The sequence below is a fragment of the Gopherus evgoodei genome, chromosome 3 (assembly GCF_007399415.2).
Source record: "Gopherus evgoodei ecotype Sinaloan lineage chromosome 3, rGopEvg1_v1.p, whole genome shotgun sequence".
Classification (NCBI taxonomy): Eukaryota; Metazoa; Chordata; order Testudines; family Testudinidae; genus Gopherus; species Gopherus evgoodei.
Window position 1 is genome coordinate 66,342,041 of NC_044324.1, and position 22,942 is coordinate 66,364,982.

A 22,942-nucleotide genomic window follows, 5' to 3' on the forward strand; every position below is an offset into this window, starting at 1 on the left:
ATTCACAGAGTTTTACTTATGTGGGGAGGAAATATTTTGTCACAATCTGGTCCATTCAAAAGTTAAAAAAATGTGCACTTCAGAAGTATTATTATGAGCCCCAGAGCTGTGTCCTGTCTGGGCAGATATAGTTTGACAGTGTCTGGAGAGAGGGTGATCTCCTTAAAGGAAAGGACTTTCTTTGGATTTGATGAAACCTGAAAGAGCCCCCATCAGAATATTACTTGATCCCAAGAGAGCTAGATCTGAGCAAAAAGCATGGTAATTTACTGAAAATAATAACTTACATGAAGTCTCTTTTTGTTAAAGAATAAGAGTCTGGTCAAGTAGAAAATATCTGTAGCATTCTTGGCCACACAAGCACTGAAAGCTTTATTCAAAGATTCATAGACTCTAGGACTGGAAAGGACCTCGAGAGGTCATCGAGTCCAGTCCCCTGCTCTCATGGCAGGACCAAATACTGTCTAGACCATCCCTGACAGACATTTATCTAACTTACTCTTAAATATCTCCAGAGGTGGAGATTCCACAACCTCCCCAGGCAATTTATTCCAGTGTTTAACTACCCTGACAGTTAGGAACTTTTTCCTAATGTCCAGCCGAAACTACCCTTCCTGCAGTTTAAGACCATTGCTTCTTGTTCTATCCTTAGAGGCTAAGGTGAACAAGTTTTCTCCCTCCTCTTGATGACACCCTTTTAGATACCTGAAAACTGCTATCATGTCCCCTCTCAGTCTTTTTTCCAAACTAAACAAACCCAATTCTTTCAGCCTTCCTTCATAGGCCATGTTCTCAAGACCTTTACTCATTCTTGTTGCTCTTCTCTGGACCCTATCCAATTTCTCCACATCTTTCTTGAAATGCAGTGCCCAGAACTGGGCTCTATACTCTAGTTGAGGCCTAACCAGTGCAGAGTAGAGCGCAAGAATGACTACTTGTGTCTTGCTCACAACACACTTGTTAATGCATCCGAGAATCAAGTTTGCTTTTTTGCAACAGCATCACACTGTTGACTCATATTTAGCTTGTGGTCCACTATAACCCCTAGATCCCTTTCTGCCGTACTCCTTCCTAGATAGTCTCTTCCCATTCTGTATGTGTGAAACTGATTGTTCCTTCCTAAGTGGAGCACTTTGCATTTGTCTTTGTTAAACTTCATCCGGTTTACCTTAGACCATTTCTCCAATTTGTCCAGATCATTTTGAATTATGACCCTGTCCTCCAAAGCAGTTGCAATCTCTCCCAGTTTGGTATCATCTGCAAACTTAATAAGCGTACTTTCTATACCAAGATCTAAGTCGTTGATGAAGATATTGAACAGAGCCGGTCCCAGACCAGACCCCTGCGGAACCCCACTTGTTATGCCTTTCCAGCAGGATTGGGAACCATTAATAACTACTCTCTGAGTACGGTTATCCAGCCAGTTATGCACCCACCTTATAGTAGGTTTCAAGTGTATAGTAAAAATTTCAAAAGAAATAGAATACCTGGGTACATTAGGTTATGTTATGTCATTTTTCTTGTAATGTGATTCGCTGGTTAAGAAGAAGAACAGCATTGGAATGGCTGATTTGTTTGGTATCCTGAAATGTATTGATTGCATGGTATTGTAGGTTTATGTAAGCATATGGATAGCTCTCCCGTTTGTCTTTTTAAGTATATTTCAGGAAGCTAACATATGTAGTTTTCTGTAGTGAGTAATGTATTATATGTCTAGGTTCTGAAATATTGGCAATGTCTCCTATGAATTGGAAATTAGGTTTCATAATTGTCTATTTTATTTGTTATTTTGCCCTTTGCATATATTTTTACAAATAGAAGGATCAAAGCTGACATTTGTTGGTGTAGTTCTGACGGATGAAGGATTTTATGGCAGTGTGAAACAGTCTGGCTCTCTTAGCTAACCCTTTCTTGAGTTTTTAAATGTTGGTTTTAATGCTGTAGGTTGTTTTGCATAGAAAGAGTCATTTCTGTGGTGGGCAGGACTGGAAGTGGGGTAGTTGCTAGCTGGACTCCTCTGAAATACTTTCAACCTTTATTCTTCACTTTCAACTTTTTTTTGTTTAAATCAGTGCCAAAATTTACATTGGGTTTGTGTGCAAAACCTGCAAAGGGCAGACCTGCTCCAGCAGACTTTGGAGGGCACAGCAAAGCAAGGCTGATTTGTCCTTTAGGAGATTCCTAGAAGATTTGAATGAGGAGGTAGCGTCGCTGGGTAATATACTGGTAGTGTTTGGTGGAGGAGAATGGAGGGATAGAGGCGAGGCTTTTATCTACATAAACTTTAAATGATCAAGATTTTAGACCTAGCAAATGTAGAGTTAAATGCTGACCCGAAAGCCTAGTTTAAAAAAAAAGCGCTATTTGTATTTGTCACATTTCCTAATGCTTTTATTAAAGCTAAACTGTGATCATATGATACCAAAGTCCTTGATGGTTTAGGAGTGGATAGTAGCATTTAAAAATTAAAGAGTAAAAATTGCTCTTATCTACTGTAAGAGCCCAAACTCGTGAAGTGGTGAGCAACTCATATGAAGTTTGTGGTGCCCTGAACTCTCATTAAAGCTCATGGAGTTTGAGGGTTCTCGGGAATTCACAGAACTGGGTGCTAGGAGAGCCAGGGGACATGCAATGGAAATTAGAAACATTATTTTTGAGACTGAGATTTTCAAGGAAGTTTAAATTCACTGGTTTTTTAATTGGATTTCGGTGCCTAACTCTCTTTGGCTCCTTTGAAAATCCCAGCCTGGGTAAATAGTAGATATTTATCTTGTAGCAAATATTAATTCAAATAAAACAAAAGAAAAATGTGTGGCTGTGAGGCTACTGGCCCTGTAACATCTAGCCCTGCTTGAAGGATAGACAGACATTGTGGTAAAACATCCATGGGAGGTCTACTCTAGGACTCCCCCTATTGCTAATGAATAGTGGAACATCAACAGGGATAATGGAGCATTTGGAAATCTGAAGACAAATGTTAGTTGTGACATAGTTTTTGAGGCAGGTTTTCTAGTCGTTGGCAGGGTTTCCTCTCATACCCCATCTTGTTCCTCACTATACACTTAAAGTGAGGATTAACCTTGCTTTGGTCTTGGACTCTAATCAGAGTCATTAGAAAGTTTGAAGAAAATATACTGAGGCATTACTGAGATATGTGAAGGGAAGAGGGGAAGGTTTCATGATCTTTTTAGATAACCCTAAAAGAATTTTATTTTAAAAGTTTGGACTAGCTGTGTACTCAGTCATCAATGAGTACTGCACGTTTTTCTTTGTCTTTCTTTTCCTTTTAAAATTTTGGTGTTCAAATAGCACTATGACTATTTTAAAACTGTGTGTGTACAAAATAGGCATTACAAGGCAATAGGAATAATATTTCAAAAGGGGAATTCTGATGCCCCTGCATGGTATATACAAGTGCATATTATGTGTCTGTATGATTATATAAAAATCAGTCATCAGCCATCTTTTAAAAGTGTGTATGAAACTAAATCCTTAAGTGGGATTCCGTGAGGTGCAGAACACAACGTTACAAAAAGTGGAAGATTGGACAAATGACAAGGGAGGAGTATAAAAATATTGCTCAGGCATGCAGGAGTGAAATCAGGAAAGCCAAATCACACTTGGAGTTGCAGCTAGCAAGGTATGTTAAGAGTAACAAGAACAGTTTCTTCAGGTATGTTAGCAACAAGAAGAAAGTCAAGGAAAGTGTGGGCCCCTTACTAAAGGAGGGAGGCAACCTAGTGACAGAGGATGTGGAAAAAGCTAATGTACTCAGTGCTTGTTTTGCCTCTGTCTTCATGAACAAGGTCAGCTCCCAGACTGCTGCACTGAGCAGCACAGCATGGGAAGGAGGTGACCAGCCCTCTGTGGAGAAAGAAGTGGTTCAGGACTATTTAGAAAAGCTGAACTAGCACAAGTGCATGGGGCCAGATGCGCTGCATCCGAGGGTGCTAAAGGAGTTGGCGGATGTGATTGCAGAGCTATTGGCCGTTATCTTTGAAAACTCATGGCAATCCAGGAAGGTCTCAGATGACTGGAAAAAGGCTACCGTAGTGCCCATCTTTCAAAAAGGAAGAAGGAGGATCCAGGGAACTACAGGCCAGTCAACCTCACCTCAGTCCCTGGAAAAATCATGGAGCAGGTCCTCAAGGAATCAATTCTCAAGCACCTAGAGGAGAGACAAGTGATCAGGAACAGTCAGCATGGATTCACCAAGGGCAAGTCATGTCTGATTTAACCTAATTGCCTTCTATAATGAGATAGCTGGGTCTGTGGATGAGGGGAAAGCAGTGGATGTGTTGTTCCTTGACTTTAGCAAAACTTTTGATATGGTCTCCTACAGTATTCTTGCCAGCAAGTTAAAGAAGTATTGGCTGGATGAATGGACTATAAAGTGGATAGAAAGCTGGCTAGATCCTCGGGCTCAGTGGGTAGTGATCAATGGCTCCATGTCTAATTGACAGCTGGTATCAAGCGGAGTGCCCTAAGGGTTGGTCCTGGGGCCGTTTTTGTTCAATATCTTCATTAATGATCTGGAGGATGGCGTGGAGTGCACCCTCAGCAAGTTTGCAGATGACACTAAACTGGGAGGAGTGGTAGATATGCTGGAGGGTAGGGATAGGATACAGAGGGACCTAGACAAATTAGAGAATTGAGCCAAAAGAAATCTGATGAGGTTCAACAGGGACAAGTGCAGAGTCCTGGACTTAGGACGGAAGAATCCCATGCACTGCTACAGACTAGGGACTGAATGGCTAGGCAGCAGTTCTGCAGAAAAGGACCTAGGGTTACAGTGGACGAGAAGCTGGATATGAGTTGACAGTGTGCCCTTGTTGCCAAGAAGGCTAGGGCTGTATAAGTAGGGGCATTGCTAGCAGATCGAGGGACATGATCATTCCCCTCTATTCGACACTGGTGAGACCTCATCTGGAGTACTGTGTCCAGTTTTGGGCCCCACACTACAAGAAAGATGTGGAAAAATTGGGAAGAGTCCAGCGGAGGGCAACAAAAATGATTAGGGGGCTGGAGTGCTGAGGGAATTGGAATTATTTAGTGTGCAGAAGAGAAGAATGAGGTGGGATTTGATAGCTGCTCTCAACTACCTGAAAGGGGGTTCCAAAGAGGATGGATCTAGACTGTCTCAGTGGTAGCAGATGATAGAACAAGAAGTAATGGTCTCAAGTTGCAATGGAGGAAGTTTAGGTTGGATATTATGAAAAACTTTTTCACTAAGAGGGTGGTGAAGCACTGGAATGGTTACTTAGGGAGGTGGTGGAGTCTCCTTCCTTAGAGGTTTTTAAGGTCAGGCTTGACAAAACCTTGGCTGGGATGATTTAGTTGGGGATTGGTCTTGCTTTGAGCAGGGGGTTGGACTAGATGACCTCCTGACGTCCCTTCCAACCCTAATATTCTATGATTCTATGTTCAGATGAGTGGGAGGACTAATGTGACTTTAAGCAAGCATTGCACCTTCCTGGTTCAGGGCTGCTCCAGGAGTTATAGTGTATACTTCAGGGGCTGGAGTTTGTCTAAGGGCTTGTCTACGCTACCGCTTAAGTTGATGTAAGTTAGATTGCTCAAGGGTAGGTACACCACAGCCGGGATTGATGCTCTGAGATCGATCCACCGGCAGTTGATTTAGTGGATCTAGTGAAGACCCACTAAATTGACAGCAGATTTCTTTCCAGTCGAGCTTTGTACTCTACCCAGGATGAGAGGAATAAGGTAAATTGACGGGAGAATTTGCTTAAGGTATGTCGATTTGCGTAGTGTAGGTTGACTTACCGCAGTAGTGTAGAAATAGCCTATGTTGCACTATGTTGGCGGGAGACACTCTCCCACCAACTTAGCTTCCACCTCTTGGGAGGTGGATTAATTACATCAACTGGAGAGTGTACTTCTGTCGATGTAGCGTGTCTTCATCAGATGTGCTAAATTGACACCGCTGCAAAGATTACAGTGGCGTGGATTTAGCACCGTAGTTACAGCACCTGTCTGCAGCTGCCTCTGAGCAGGTGTGGGATGCAGAATATCTACAGCACTATGTGCCTAGGATTTCATTTCACATGCATATTGCTATGTGTAGGAAATGAAATATTTTACTTTGTGTATGTATGAAATTCAATCATGCTCCTGAGGCGGTCTGCTTCAGTTCCTGCAGTGCGGGCTTCTCCCCTGGAAGGGAATTGGGGCTTTTAGAGTTCCTTTACATTGTTGCAGCTCTTTAACCTGGCATACAGGGGCTCGAGTGGGGTGACAACCTCAGCCCTGATCTCTTCAGAAGCAGTAGCATGATCTCTCTTTTTAGTAATTTTTTTTTTTTTTGGTAAATTTGTCTGCAATTTTGATTTCCCTTTAAGCATAGCATTCTAGAAAAATTTGTCTTTGCAAATATTTATCCTTTCAGAACACATTATAAAAGGGGAAAGATCAGATTCTGAGTAGGAATAGTCAGATGTGTTTGTGTGCAGGAGAGAGTTGCTATATGAACTTTAGGCATACATTTTCCAAGGTAGTGTTTCAAGTTGGTACCCAAAATTACTGACCATGTTTGACAAATTCAGCTGGAATGTTTGAAAAGTACTTTAAGATGAAAGGTGCTACGTAAGTGCAAAGTATTAGTATTACTCTTAGGGATAAGATAATTGTTTCTTTTATGCAATTTTATGAATTCCTTTATGTATGGTAAGATATCTTAATTTAAAGCAGTAATTCTTTGGGTGATAGAAGAACTAATCAATTACAGCTCCTCTTCAGCTTCAAGCTTAAGAAATTTGAGCCTATAGGGATGTTCTTTCTCTCCATTGTTTCACCCCAGGAATACACATGTAGCAGCACAATAAGATGGCTTGGATTTATATTCCTGAGGGCCATAAATCAGGTAAGAATAGGAAATGTTGTGTTGTTTTTTGTGTAACTTAGGGTGGAAGGTACTGAGGCATAGTTCTACTAACCAGTTTGTTAAATCAGCAATATCTGGTGCTCACTGTAGTGGGAGGAGTGGGAAGGAATAAGTGGCATTAGTGCACAATAAAAAAAAAATTAGAAAGTGTTTGAAAAAAGTAAATGTTCAAAGTGACTGAATCTTTTGTGGCCTTTCTATAGCAGATATACCAAGGTCCAAATGACCACATCAGCATTACAAGGGCATTTATACATGAGGATAATATGTTCTTAAGCAATTTCTTATATAATACACATACATGTTCTCTCCACTCCCACTCTCACACACACAAGTACATGTCCTTTTACAACTCATTTTTGTTTTGTCCCTAAATATTTATTCTGGTCTTGGACTATAGTTGAGTTTCCCTTTAGATACACATCTTAAGGCAATAATTCAGAGCAATACTTTGCTTCTAACCAGGCCTTGGTTTTGGGATCTTCCTTTGATGTTTCTTTGGCATAGAGGAAAATGAGGGAATGTATCCTTACAAATTCCCTTGCTGCTACTGGAGTTGGGTTGCTAAATTCCAAGAGGAAAAAAAACACCAGAAAAGAAAAAGATAATGCAACAGAAACAAAGATGGTAAAATGTTTTACAGAACAAATGGAAAGCAAATAACAAAAAAAGAATTGTCCCCAAAACATGTTTATGTTTCAGCCATGGTAGAAGCTGCAAAAAGATATGTCAGCTAAAGAGGCATCTACACAATCTTCACAAATATGTCCGTGATGCAGAAGATTTTTAAAAGTACACATTTTGAAAAAAAAAGTTGAAAGTTTTCACTATTATTAAAATAACATTGTACAATAACTCCAAAAGCCCCATGCCAGGGTCTCAATTGCAAGGCTGAGGGAAATAAAATTGGAATTATTATCAAACAGGAATTATTTTGGGGCAAGTTTTATGGCCTGAGTTATGTGGACCACTGTGATCATCCAAGCTGATTTGAGCTAGAGCATCTCTTTTAGAAAAACATTCAATCTTGATTGTAAAGTTCCCAGTGATGGAGAATCCACCACAACCCTTGATAAATTGTGGTTAATTACCCTCACTGCTAAAAAGTTATGTTTTATGTACATAATGTAAAAAATACATAATTTGACAGTCTACTAACTACTTTTTTTGGCCAAATGTTATAAGTGCTATAGAAATATTATCATGTAATATTTATATTACAGTAGCACTAGTATAGAAACATTCATTACCAGCTGAGTCAGAATTATGGCCCCTTTCCTGCAGCATGTGGGCAGATGCTTGTTCATTACGAGATGGGGACCTAAATTTACTACATACTGATTTTCAATACATGGGACTGAAAATAAATAGATTGAAATTTCTCTTGGTAGTGAAAAGAGATTGATCTTTATAAGGAGGAAACTCTTGATAAACCACTTTTAAAAGACTGGTATATTAACATAGCCAAGATTAATGACAAAACTAAAAAAACTCATATGCTGTAGAAAGAGTTTCTCTCTTATCTGAAGAAAAACAAAAACATGCCAGTGAGATTCCTCTGAGATTGCTAGGGAGATACTATGAGAGTGCAGTGTTGGCAGTTCAGGACTTTACAGAAATGAAGTATTTATCTGTTGTTTGTATTGTTTTGTTTCATTACTTCGAAATCAGTATAGTTATTAAAACAAAAATATGACATATCATATTGATTATTTGGAAATACTTGAATGTAATTAAAGCATGTATTGTTATATAAGGACACATGCTTACACAGGCAAAGGCAGTATTAAGGTAGTAATGCAGCTTTAAATTCTGTATTTCCCAACTTCTGAATTCTTAATTGTGCAAACCTATCAGTCTCTTAACATATTTTTTAAAGGAACTTCCCAGATATTTGAACGTGGAAAAACAAAAAGAAGCTCAATCCCTACGACTTCAAATCTCAGACTGCATGTTAAAAATTGATAATATCATACGCGGACTCAGTGGAAGTATTTTACTAGCTACTCCTTAAACACCCTTTCCCAGGCACCTCAGGATGCCTGCAGGAGAGGGATCTCCTTTCCTAACAACTTTGGGAACTGCTGAGCTCCTAATGTGCATCAGAGTGAGGCTCCTTCCTGTGCAACTTACAAAGTGGTCAGGAAACCTCCCTCAACTTCTTTGTTCTCTAAAGTGGTCTGCAGCGACTGAGGCAAGTGATCATGTGGAGGCCTGAAATCAATGTTTGTAACCCTTACAAAAAGTCTATTCTGTCTCCTTTCTCATGCTGTTCTTATGTGTTATACCCACCGTCAGAGAAATTTGTAGAATTGGGCGCAAAGTGTGCAGTAATGCTCCCTCAAGCCCTATGCTCTGTATAGGACCAGATTCTGGTGTCAGTTACACTGGTGTAACGAAGCAGAATTTGGTTCATAAGGAGTCCTTAAATTGAAATGGAATAGGATATACCATGTCCCTATGGAGAGACAAGAAAAGCGTAAGAAAAGAAAACCAACAAAAATAACAGCCCCTTCCCCCCCACAGTTCCATAACCTAAAATTTTTAGTTTCTCATGCACACAAATTTGCACCTATTTAGTTAAAACAGTGTAAACCTCTGTGTGGACACTCTTATTTCAGTTAAAGAAGCTTATTATGGTCCATTTTAAAGCTGTTCCTAATTGACTTAAGCTAAACTGAAATAATTTGGACACAGTTTTTTTGCACTGGCTTAACTAAATCTGTTTAAAAATCACACCATATGCTAAACTGGTTCACCTCTGCATGTAGACAGATTCTCAGTGGGGGAGTCTGTACTCCTGCTAGTGTGAAGTACTGAGTTCCTGCCACACTGTGGTGTTTTGTGAGGCTTTAATTCTGCAGCAATCCCAAGCCCAGGATTTGATTTCAAAATGTCTTCTGGCTCTTCATCTGACCTTTAGATCCAAAGCGGGACAGATGCAGAACAACAGTGAAATATTGTCCTAAGAAAGTGTGTATCCCAGACTGTGTTTCTGGGCAGGAGACAGGATACCAGCTCTAAGTGTGCTTCATACACCTGCGTCCTCCTTGTCTATCTTGTGTTTGGGGATCTGTATTAGCTTTAAGACTGGCTTTTGATGTAACTGGGATATCTTTCTGGATTAACGCTTCATGCCCCCTCCCTTTCCAGTGGTGGATTGGTCTTTAGAGTGACTGTCATATTTCAAAGAAAACTATATGATCGTAGAATATAATAGGTTCATATTTAAAGGATGCCACCTCCAATATTTATTCATGGGACAAATGTAGGAATTTATATCTGTGTGTGATTCTTTGCATGATTATTGCTTGAATACGTGTTTGTACATGAACAGGTTCTCCTTATAGGAGATAGGTGGTGGAAAGTTAGTCACCAAATAATTGAAATTGCTTTTAAAAATACACTTCTGCAGTATTGGTTTAAATCATGTCTACAGTTTAAAAGAACAGGCCCTCCCTCCAAAAGCCAAGCCTCCACTTGAATCATAAAGTCAGTATTTATGCCTAAACTGAATAGCTGTGTAATCTATATTTGGTACCAAAGCTTTCCTCTCCTCCTCTTCCTTGTCTGTATTATAACCTCATTTGTTTATTCTGTACAATATTTAAACTGAGCAAGGAATAATAGTGAAGTGCCTAGTGGACTTGTAGGTGCTCTATGGGATTGGGGGGCACTCTGTGGCTCAAGTCATGCGTGTGTCTGAGTTTTACGGTGTGTTGTAAGTGCTACTTAGTTAAGTTGTCTAGTATTCCACCTCTGAGGAAAACTTCATGGCTGCAGATGTGTTGGAGAGTTACAGTATGTTTTTGATTGTGTCCATATATATGTTGGCATGTATATGTAAGTAGGTACAGATCATCAAGTTTTTGCTTGCTCTTAACTGGTGAGTTTTGTCATATTTTGTTTTTTTGTCTAGAAAAATTTGTACTTGCTTTTCAAGATTTTCATAAGAACTATTTAAAGTTATCTAGTGTGTTTCAAATATCTAGATTACTAAAATCTTGTCCGCTACTATACTTGCTTCTCTTTTGTATCCGAACGTCATTATCTTGGACATCCTGAAATAAGTGAGGAAAATCACTTTTGATATTCAGAATATTCCTGTTGAGAAAGATTGTCCAGTGGCACCAGAAAATGGCAAAGTTAGGCGTGTGCCCCAAGTAGTAACAATGTGAACATTGGCATGAACAGACTGTTCTGAGGAAGGTTCCATATAATTGTGAAACCAACTATATCCTGTGCAATGCAAAACAGAGAGTGCGTCGATTACTGAATACTGACAAAAGTGCACAGTCAGCAAGGAGATTTTGTCCTGTAGCCTCAGATAATCGGTAAAAAGGAAATGTCTATATATATATATTGAAAATATACACTTAAATACATGATTTGCCAGCCACTTCCCACAAAACAGCAGTTTGGTTATTTTAGATATTGTTGCTGAATAATTTGCAGTCAAACATATCCAGCCTCCTGTATTGAAAATCTGGCATGTGGGAGTAAGGTGTGAGGACAAAATGTGTGCTTACTTAAGATCATAAAAAAACAGTGTTAACACGTTCGGTAATATATTAATCTGACCCTGTGTCTCTTTTATACTAGATCTCTGAAACCACAGTGCAATCTTATTTGAGTTGAAATTGATAATCAAAGTGGCTTGAAAAACACTGGCTCAGAACCTACAATAGATTAAAACTGAGCATAGATGGGGCTGAATCATATTCTTGTCATCTTTCAAGTATTACAATAATTCATGTAAAATATGTGAGTTTATAGTTTCCTAGAATTTGCTGTTTATCATTTGACATTTTAAACAATGTTGGCACTCTTATGTGTACTATGTATTACTATTTCAATTTAATACTTATTTCAATTGCTGCATGATTGCAACTTGAGGATTTTCAGAGGGTGGATATTTGGCACTTCCTCAAAATGAGGCAGGCCTCTATAAATGTCCCAAATTGAGCATCCAAAATCTTTAGTTATATTTGAAAAAATTGGCCAGTAATAATAAACGTAAATAAATTTGGCCAAATTGCATTAATGCTGAGAAATATCTGTCAGGGTTCAAAATGAAGGGTCATTTCCCAGATAACCATGATAAACCAAACACTATCATACTCATTTGAAATTTCAAAAATTGGCTTATTTTTCACTACTTAATACAATGTAACTGTTGAATCTGAAATTTAGCTTGAGTTCTAATTTTAAAAATGGTTGTGGGGCTATTATTTCATTTACATTCATGGCTTTAGAAAATGACATTATTTGGCATTCCTCTGTTCACATACACTGTTGATAGCTATCAGTTCTATTTCTCAAATCTAGGAATGTTGTGCCTCCTCCATTATGCCACTCATGTCACATAAACTCACCTCCATCACATGCAAGTCTGCTATTTTCTCACTGTAGCTTGTAATGTGTACTGCTATAACTAAAATCAGTAATATTGAATCTTGACACTAAAGTTATAGAAAATGTTACACACGTGCTTTACTTGAATGGATATAAAATGAAGCGGTCAGATCAGTTATTCTGAATTCCAAGCTTCTGCTGATTTATTGGTTAGCGGTTTTGTCCCTCTTCCCCCTTTCATTTTTTGTGTCTTACGTGTTTTTGAAGGCGAATGCCTCTCACGCATGGGCCCTTGATAATTGAGAAGAGAACAGATTGGACAGCACACCAAGCTGTTCCTGGTGGATTTTCGGGTGGCTCAGGGCCATGTGCTCATGCTGCAGTCCTGCAGCCTAACACAAACTCTGAATGACAGAAGAAAATGTTTTCAGTTTCATTGTGTTGGTAAACCACTGAGATAATTGCATGGTAGAGAGGGTCAGTTTTTTTTATGCTAATATGTAAGTTGATAAGTGTTGGAAGCCAGTGCCTAATGCTGCAGAGAAATTTTGACAAGAGTTTTACATTTGCTGTGCAAAACAAGTGTATCTTTTGGATTCTTAGATAACACATAGCAAATACCGTGGCTGCCACTTTACAAATAAATAAAATAACTATATTAAAAGATACTGCTTATGATAACTTCCAACTTAGCAGTGAACCACTTTCTCTTTCTCTCTCCACCTCCTCCCTCTTAGACCCAATGCTTCTCCTGTTAAAAAGAATCACCTATTTAAATTTATTGATTTACTAACAAAAATGAATGTGTGCCACTGGATTAAAATATCTTTTCTAAGCTGGAAGTTTGCTAAAAGCTATAAAATCATGATACATAAGAGACTTTGGGAGATGATAGGCTAACAGATTTTGGTTTAATCCTCTGAAAAGTAATGTTTCAGTCCTCTTGGAAGGAAAAGGAGGAGTAGGAGCTTACTTTATGTGGTAATGAACAATATTAATTTTTAAGACTATTTCCAGATAGTCTTAAAACACTTCTGTTTGTTCAGTCACAGAATATATAGAACATTGTGTTAATTGAAAAGAATGTAAATTTTACTCCTTAATTCAGTTAGTATTGATTGGTTTTATTATACAGTCCATTGAATTCAAACCATGTATGTTCCCTACAAATTTCTAATTACTCTAAAAAAATGCAAATTGATATTTTTTCTGAAGATTTTTCCAGTCACTTTTGGAATGTAGTATTGGCTGTAGTTATGTTAAACTTGGCAATAGGATATTTCAATGTCAGCCTGTCCTGCATTCCTTGCGCACCCAAAACTCAAGTTTTCTTTTGTGGAAGTTTTGGCTACACAAGAAATTCAGGATCAGGCCCTTAGATCTTAGATTTTCTCTTCTTTAGTTTATGTAAAATCTCATAAATCCCATGCTTCTTACCTGAGGATATTTCTTGCCCAAAACATTGATTATTGTTTACAATATATTCCTTGGCTATTTTTCATTTTAAAAGTATGCAAAAAAATGTGGTTGTAGTCAAATTACTTGACATTTTGATAGCAATCAAATGTGACAAAAATATTACATGGAGTCAAAGATCAAAACTTTCTACACAGCTATAGAAAATAGTTGCGTTTAAGAAAATATTTCTTCTCAGTGTGAGAACCTGTAGTTATTCATGCATAATTTATTGAAGTAAAATGCTACTGATTTTATTTTAATCATTTTATTAATATATTTTAAGTGAACATGAAGACTAGATTTAAACATTCGTTTCCTATTTTGAGTTATGTTGTATAAACAATAATATAAAATATAGGAGACTGTTATAATGAAACATACATCAGCCAATATTTTAACACAAGTAATTAATTCCAAAGGAATGAGAATAGTCAGGATATTGTTCAGATTAATTGGGCCTATTTTAATGTGCTGTAGTTACTGCTGAAATATTAATGACTTTTAACTCTAATAAAAGGAAATAAGGTTTAACCTACTACTGAGTTTGAAATAATTAGGTTTCAAACACAGCTGGACAGTCCTAACATGAGATTTTTATGATAAAACATAACTCAACATTTGGTTGTGCACTGCTGTAATCTCATCAGTAAGGTGTAAAACTAGATTTCTTGATCACTTGTGGGCATTCATGATCTTATGGCACATTTGGCAAGTGTATGAGGGGTGGTGGTGAGACCTTTTGCCACTGACTTCATTAAGGCCAGAATTTCACCCACGGTGTCTTGTCCATTTACCATATTCAGGCCCTGATGCTGCAAACACCTTTTGCATGCCTTTAACTTGACATATGAACACTCTTTTGAAGTCATTGTGACTATTCATATATGCAAAGTTAACTGTGTGTGTAAGCGTTTACAGGATCCAGGACCATTTTCATACTTACATTTCTCCAGCACTTTCTGTTGCATATGGTATTGTGCTGTGTACTATTAAAGTGGTGTTACAGCCTATCCTATAGGTGACACGGTCATCACTTATGCTGCATATGTTTGAAAGTGGAAGGCAACTTGGGTGAAAGTGATCATGAAATTGTAGAGTTCGAGATTCTAAGGAATGGTAGGAGGGAGACCAGCAGAATAAAGCAATGGATTTCAAGGGGGCAGACTTTAGCAAACTCAGGGGGTTGGTAGGTAAAATCCCATGGGAAACAAGTCTAAGGGGGAAAAACAATTGAAGGCAGTTGGCAGTTTTTCAAAGAGACATTATTAAGGGTATGTAAACGGGCAGCACTCACCCCCGCGGCACCTCCTGCTGGTTGCTTTGGGAATTAGCTCAGGTTCCAGCCTGGAGTGCCCTCTGCAGGCTGGTGATCTGCCTTGTTTCCTGCTACGGGCCCCGTGTCCCTCTCTGGACCCCAGTGCCCCTTTTATGTGGGGTTCTGCCCCCTGGCAGCAACCCCTTTTCCTTAGGGGTTTCCCCTCCCTGGGAACCGCCCATCCTCTATCCCCACTTTGCTTCAGTGTAGGCTACTGCCAGTCATTGTCTAGCCCCTGGGGCAGACTGCAGTATCAGCCACCCCATCATCAGCAGAGGGGTTTGGACCTGCTGCCTTGGCCTACCCCTGGGTTGCACCCTACAACCCCAGTACCTCCTGGCCTAATTCTAGGCCGCAGCCTGGGGTTTTTCCAGGTAGGAGCTCCCCAGCTCCTCTGCCTTTCCCCAGCACTGCTTCACTCTAGGTACCTTGTCAGTTCTATGCAGCCAGGCCCTTCTCCCTCTACAGGCAGAGGAAGACTCTCTGCCCTTGGCTTCCCTGGCCTTCTTATTAGGCCCTGTCACTCAGTTTGAGGCATGGCCCCCAGCTGCAGCCACTTCCCCAATCAGCCCAGCCTAAAAGGCTGCTTTCTCCAACCCCAGCCTCTTCCCCGGGGCTGTTTTTAACCCCTTCAGGGCAGGAGCAGAGATCCACTCTGCTACAGGGCACAAGAGGAAACTATCCCACTGCATAGGAAAGATTGGAAGTATGGCAAGAGACCACCCTGGCTTAACCAGGAGATCTTCAGTGATCTAAAACTTAAAAAAGAGTCCCACAAAAAGTGGAAACTTGATCAAATTAAAAAGGATGAATATAAACAAATACTACAAGTATGTAGGGACAAAATTAGAAAACTCAAGGCACAAAATGAGATCAAACTAGCTAGGGACATAAAAGGAAACAAGAAAACATTCTACAAATGCATTAGAAGTAAGAGGAAGACCAAGGACAAAGTAGGCCTGTTACTCAACAAGGGGGGAAATACAATAACAGAAATGTGGAAATGGCAGAGGTTCTTAATGACTTCTTTGTGTTGGTTTTCACCCAGAAGATTGGTGGTGATTAGATGTCTAACAGAGTGAATGCCAGTGAAAATGAGGCAGGATCAGAGTCTAACATAGGGAAAGAACAAGTCAAAAATTACTTAGACAAGTTAGATGTCTTCAAATCTCCAAGGCCTGATGAAATGCAGCCTAGAATATTCTAGGAGCTGATTGAGGCGATATCTGAGCCATTAGCAATTATCTTTGAAAAGTCATGGAAGATGGGAGACATTCCAGAAGACTGGAAAAGGGCAAATATAGTGCCCATCTATAAAAAGGGAAATAAGGACAACGCAGGGAAATATAGACCAGTCAGCTTAATGTCTGTATCCGTAAAGATAATGAAGCAAATAATTAAGCAATCAATTTGCAAACACCTAGAAGATAATAAAGTGATTAATAATAGTCAGAATGGATTTGTCAAGAACAAATCATGTCAAACCAAACTAATGGCTTTCTTTGACAGGATAAAAAAACCTTGTGGATGGGCGGAAGTGGTAGATATAGTATATTTTGACTTTAGTAAGGCTTTTGATACTGTCTCGCATGATTTCATAAACAGACTAGGGAAATACACTCTAGATGGAGCTACTATAAGGTGGGTGCATAACTGGTTCCAAAACCATTCCCAGAGAGTAGTTATCAGTGGTTCACAGTCATGCTGGAAGGGTATAATGAGTGGGGTCCTGCAGGGATCAGTTCCGAGTCTGGTTCTGTTCAATATCTTCATCAGTGATTTAGATAATGGCACAGAGAGTATACTGTTTGCAGATGATACCAAGCTGGGAGGGGTTGCAAGTGCTTTGGAAGATAGGAATAAAATTCAAAATGATCTGGACAAACTGGAGAAATGGTCTGAAGTAAATAGGAAATTCAATAAGGACAAATGCAAAGTACTCTACTTAGGAAGGAACAATCAGTTGCACACATACAAAATGGAAAATGACTGCCTAGGTAGAAGTACTGTGGAAAGAGATCTGGGGGTCGTGGTGGATCACAAGCTAAATATGAGTCAACAGTGTAACACTGTTGGAAAAAAGCAAACATCATTCTGAAAAAAGCAAGACACGAGAAGTAGTTCTTCCGCTCTACTCCGCATTGATTAGGCCTCAACTAGAATATTGTGTCCAGTTCTGGGCGCTACATTTCAGGGAAGATGGGGACAATTTGGAAAACGTGCAGAGAAAAGCAACAAAAATGATGAAAGGTCTAGAAAACATGACCTATGAGGGAAGATTGAAAAAATTGGGTTTATTTATTCTGGAGAAGAGAAGGCGGAGGGGGGACATGATAGCAGTTTTCAAGTACATAAAAGGTTGTTATAAAAGGAAGGAGAAAAATTGTTGTTGTTAACCTCTGAGGATAGAACAAGAACAATGGGCTTAAATTGCAGCGAGGGTGGTTTAGGTTGGACATTAGGAAAAACTTCCTCATTGTCAGAGTGGTTAGGCACTGGAATAAATTGCCTAGGAAGGTTGTGAAACTCCATCATTGGGGATTTTTAAGAGCAGATTGGACAAACACCTGTCAGGGATGGTCTAGACAATACTTAGTTCCCCTTGAGTTCAAGGGATTGGACTAGATGACCTCTTGAGGTCCCTTCCAGTTCTATGATTCTATGTTCTGTGAATACTTGGTGAATGCTCTGAGTGCTTAGTGACTATTGCAGAACATATTCTGCAAACTTTCATTATCAATTGTAAACCAGTGCATTCTGACTGTGTTTGCTCCCAATTTGTGTTTACTTTCCATGCATCTTCACTGGTAGGAATACTTGTGGAAACAACAAATTCTTAGTAAATATTTACCAATATTTAATACAATAAAATAGACTTACCAGGAGCACTCACACTGGAAACCTGATTGCTTGCAAAGACAAAGCTGAAGTGGTTTAAGTGACCATTGACACAGCCCAAATTTAAAACTTGAATTCTTACCAAGACTTGCTTATGCAACTGAGAATTATTTGCAGATCTTGCGCAGTGAATAATTTTGAATATCAAATGGATTAAAGAAACATGATCTGCTCATGGGCAATTGGCAAAGAGAAAAAGTGGCAGAATATTTTGAATAAAGCACTCAGAGTTATTCACTCAGCTGTAATATAGTCTTCATTCTCTAGAGTTACCAAACACAAGCTCCTAACACCCTTCTTTCTGATTTTTCAGTAGCAATTTTCAGTTTTTAGTTTAATATTTTTAAACCTAAAATTCATTTTAAATTAAAAATAAAAGAAAGCAAAATTAAACACACACACAAGTAACACATCAGTTATCTCACAGAGACAGAATGAAGTTTTACGTACATAGATATGGGAGTTTCATGTGAGAGTTGATATTTTATAAAGGTTCTTATACTGCCCTCATCACCTGAGGCCTTCTAGTCATGAACTCAGCAGTGTGCCTAACATTTATAACGTGTGGTTTCTTTTTGGTCTCATCCTTTCTCTGGAGGGAAGATTCTGTGGGCAGGGTAGTGTTTTGTTAGAGTAGGGCTTTGTTTTTGTTTTTAATGGTTGTGGCAAAATTGCTGATGTTGGTATAGTGGGTCCTGCACTTTTCATGGTAGGGGGGCTAGGACGCCATCTTTTGCCTTGCTCTTGGGGCACTAAGGGCCCTGCTAGTGGACTGGGAAGGTGGTAGAGGAGAGAAGTGGGGAAGGGGTCTAGGTTTTCTCCTCATTCTGAGCCCAAGCCGCTCTCAACCCCTGTGGGTTTTTTACCCGCTTCCTCCTTGGGTAGGGTTACCCTTAGTCCTTGACCCTGAGGGAGGGAGTCTCCCCTATGGTGACGAGACAGCAAATGTGAAAAGTCGGGACAGGGGGTGGAGGGTAATAGGAGCCTATATAAGAAAAAGACCCTAAAATCGGGACATCTGGTCACCCTAGTCTCCCTGCCCTGCTAGAGAAGAGTCTCCCTTCCTTTGGTTCTCTGGTCTTTCAATTCTCAGCAACACACCTCCAAACTCCATTCCTCTCTCCTTCTTCGCACCACTCTGTCTGCCTGAAGCAGGGTTTTTTTTATTAGGTTCCTGACAGGGCCTTAGCTGACTACAGGTACTCCAATTAACCTGTAGTAACCTTCCCTAGTCTGCCTGGAACCACACCTTAATTAGCCTAGGGCTTGTATATCTCCCACTGCTCTCTGGCCCTGCTATATCACAGGGTACGTAGGGTTCCTAACTTTCTAATTGTAGAAAACTGAACACTGTTGCTCCGCCTCCTGCCCTACATCTTCTTCTGAAGCCCCTCCCCAGCCTGGAGGCCCTGCCACAGGGTCATTCCATCTCCCCTCCCTCACTTGCTGTGAAATCTACAAGTGAGGAAATCTACAAGATGAAACAAAAGCAGGAGGGTGTCCTGTTTATGAATAAGGACAAAGTATTGTTCTGGTATATCTCAGTGTGCAAGGAAACAACCGGGGTTCTTCACTGAGGAAGCACGCTGACTGACTGTGTGCTTGATCATGAAAAGAGGGTCCCAGCCAACCTGCCTGTGAAGCATTGTAAGGATTTGGGGTGAGCCGTGAACTATGAGACGAGTATCTAATTAAGTTTAGGCCCTAGGATGCATGTTACGATTTTATTTTATATGTAACCATGTTTCCAATACATCTACTTGCTGTTACTTGAATCTCTGTGTTCTGTTAAATAAACTCATGCTTGATTTCACTATAAACATATCTAAATGCTGAGTGTTAAACTGAGTGGTGATCTGAGTGGAACTGGAAAGCTAGGGTGTACTGCTTCTTTGGAAGCAGCAAATCCATGAATAATATGAATGTCCAGGGGCTGGACATTCCTGGGAGATGCTCAGAGGGCTCAGGATTGGGGTGTGTCAATCACTAACCTGTGGAGTAACAGCAGGGCCTACAAGGTCTAGAGGGGAATGCTTGTGTTGCCAGTGGAGCTGGGCACTGACCCATGGCAGGCGCAAACATGCTATGGGCAGGTGGTAACGAGGTGCCTCACAACCCTGGGTACTCTTGGAAAGCATCACACAAGTTAACACAGCTGGGGCATTGATATTGCAGACAGATCAACACAGGTGAACCCCTGTATCCCCTCAAAGAAATTCTACTGAAATCAGTAAGGATGTGAACAGGTGTAGGGGTCCAGTCAAATGAAATGGCAAGATCTGAACCTAATATATTCATTCTAATACATCCAATGTTACTTATTAGCTATTGTCTTCTCTCTTTGTTTGTTTAAAAGAGAAAATATGGTATATCATGAGTTGAATTAGCAAAGCATCAACCGACAGAAAAATCAGGTGTCAAGACTACAAATCCAGGTTAAAAATCCATCCACACTTAAAACTGTTCTAAAAAAACAACAACAGTGGGATGAGTGAGAGTCCAGATTTGTAACGTTAAGTCTGGGCAGCATCTCTCCTCTTGGCCAAATCTTTAATATGTTTGTGACTAATGTAGTTTGATAGTTAAAATACATTTTTGTTTTAAATAGAACTATCACAACCAGTCCCATTTTCCAATAATTCACATGCTGGGAAATTTACAGTGGCCCAAAATCCAGACTGACACAAGAAAATGAAAATCAGCATTTATTCTTTATTTTGAAATTATAGTTGAAAACAAGTTCCTACCCCTCCAATTTCCTTGAATAACAAAGGATATCAACTGTTGAAGTTATGTCAAACACACTTGAATATGATCATGGCCTATTTCTGGATGCTTCCATGCATCTCTGCCGTGAATACCCACCCCATATCACCCAATACTTATGACAGATTTCATGCTCCCGAAATATCATTCAAGGGAGCTGATGGGGGCCAGAGGCCCTTCCCTCAAATTGCCACCATCACCTCCTCCTCAAATAAAAAAAACAAAATTAAATCTACATCCTGGAGTATATGTAAAAATTCTGTAATCCTAACTGGAACCTGTTAAAGGTGAAAGAAGAAATAATTACACTATTAGCACAAGGATTTTAATTGCAGAGAAATAAGAAGACTTGGATTGTAAAATCTTTGGAGGAGGAACTATAGGGATTGACAGTGTGTGTGCTACCAAAACCAAAACATAACCCATCTGGTAAAGAAGTGAAGTGAACTGAAACCTTCTTCCCCAAACATAGGCGAGTTGTACATACACAATACACAATCTGCATCTTTCAGCCTGCTTCATGTCCGATGTTCCCCCTCTGGTTTTGCTGACAGCCAGCATCTCTGAAGCCAGCCAAATCTTGGCTACACTGGCACTTTACAGCGCTGCAACTTTCGTGCTCAGGGGTGTGAAAAAACACCCCCCTGAGCGCTGCAAGATACAGCACTATAAAGCCTCAGTGTAATCAGTGCCGCAGCGCTGGGAGCGCGGCTCCCAGCGCTGCAAGTTACACCCGTAGAGGATGTGGTTTACGTGCAGCGCTAGGAGAGCTCTCTCCCAGCGCTGGCGCTCCGACCACACTCACACTTCAAATCGCTGCCGCGGCTTTGAAATTTCAAGTGTAGCCTGTGCATCTGCCGCATAGGCTCGCTGCCTGCCCGCTGATACCCACCCAGCTGCACTGGCTTCTTCAGCTGTAGGTTGGCCACTTGCGGTTGCGTCTGGGTCGTATACTCTGAGATGCTCAGTGGGGACCCCATGCTCTCCGGGAAGGCAGCTTCAGCAGCAGGGAGGCAAGGGTGGGGGTGGCTGCAGAGGTGCGGACACGTCAGCCAGGGATTCTCTCAGCCAGGGCAAGAGCAACAACGTCCACAGCCATCAAGGAGAGTGAGAGAGAGAGAGAGAGAGCCAGCTACTGCAGCCCATTGTAGGTAGCTCAGCCTGCTGCAAAGAGCGCACAGCTCCCAGCCTCTAGCAGCAGCACGGTCACCAGGCAGAGCCTGCCTGCCTGCCTGCCCCGCACTCACCCATTGGCCCTTGGTGCCAGTGCATCCTGCTCCCCTGGCTGTGGCCAGCTGGGCTTTTAGCAGCCTGGTCAGCACAACTGACCAGAGCTGCTAGGGTCCCTTTCCGATTGGGTGTTCCGGTCGAAAACCAGACGCCTGGCAACCCTATGCTATGTGTTTACATTAGAGAAGGCAAGGTCACAGAAGTGTGCTTTGCACAAGATGGTGTGGTTTGTGATAGTCCTTAACTCCTGTGGTAGTTTGTTCCACAGTCTTGGACTAGCCTCTGAGAATGCTCTGCCTTCTGCACAGATGAAAGTTCCATTGTGGCTTAGGAGGGGAATTATGAACCGTGGTCTTCATGTGGAACCTTTTAGATATCCTGGGCCCAGACCACTGAGTGTCTTGAAGATGAGGATGAAATATGTGGTCGAAGAGGTGATGGCTGGATCAGATTTAGGTCAGGCAGATTCAAAGCTGCATCAGGATTTATAGCTTGGATTTGACAGTTTTAAAATATCTGGCATTGTTGTCCTTAGATTACTGTCCCAAATGGTAGAAATTTCATTAGATCAGCTGTTTGTGAGATTTTCACCAAATTGGGCTGAACTCAAATGACAACAGCTGTTCTCATGAAAATTCTGCTGCAACCAAACTGAAAAGCGGCCTTCTTCCATTTTGTATCTGACTAAGAAGCAAAATTTTAGTAGTGGATTCTGGTTAGAATATTAAATTCCATCTCTCCCAACCCTGCACAATATTCAGGGGGAGAGATTCAAATTTGGCACATATATCTATAAGGCCACGTGGCAATGGGTGTTTTATTAAGGAGGTAATGGTCAAAACTGCCAGGGTTAAGGTTGAACTGAGTTTATCACCTAAACCAGGGATATATAAGAAAAATACAGCTTATATTCACCTCAAAATTACAGCACTTACTCTTTCAATATAGATTCTATTATCTGAGAATTTACAAGTAAATCCATTAATTAGTTTGAGTTCAAATTAATTAAAAACTGAGTC

At 40.4% G+C, this 22,942-nt stretch overlaps 1 protein-coding gene across 50 annotated transcripts in view; it reads left to right on the forward strand.

The window, feature by feature from the left end:
* Positions 1-22,942, forward strand: part of RIMS1 (regulating synaptic membrane exocytosis 1) — a 527,235-nt gene that overhangs the window by 25,880 nt on the left and 478,413 nt on the right. The window lies entirely within an intron of this gene.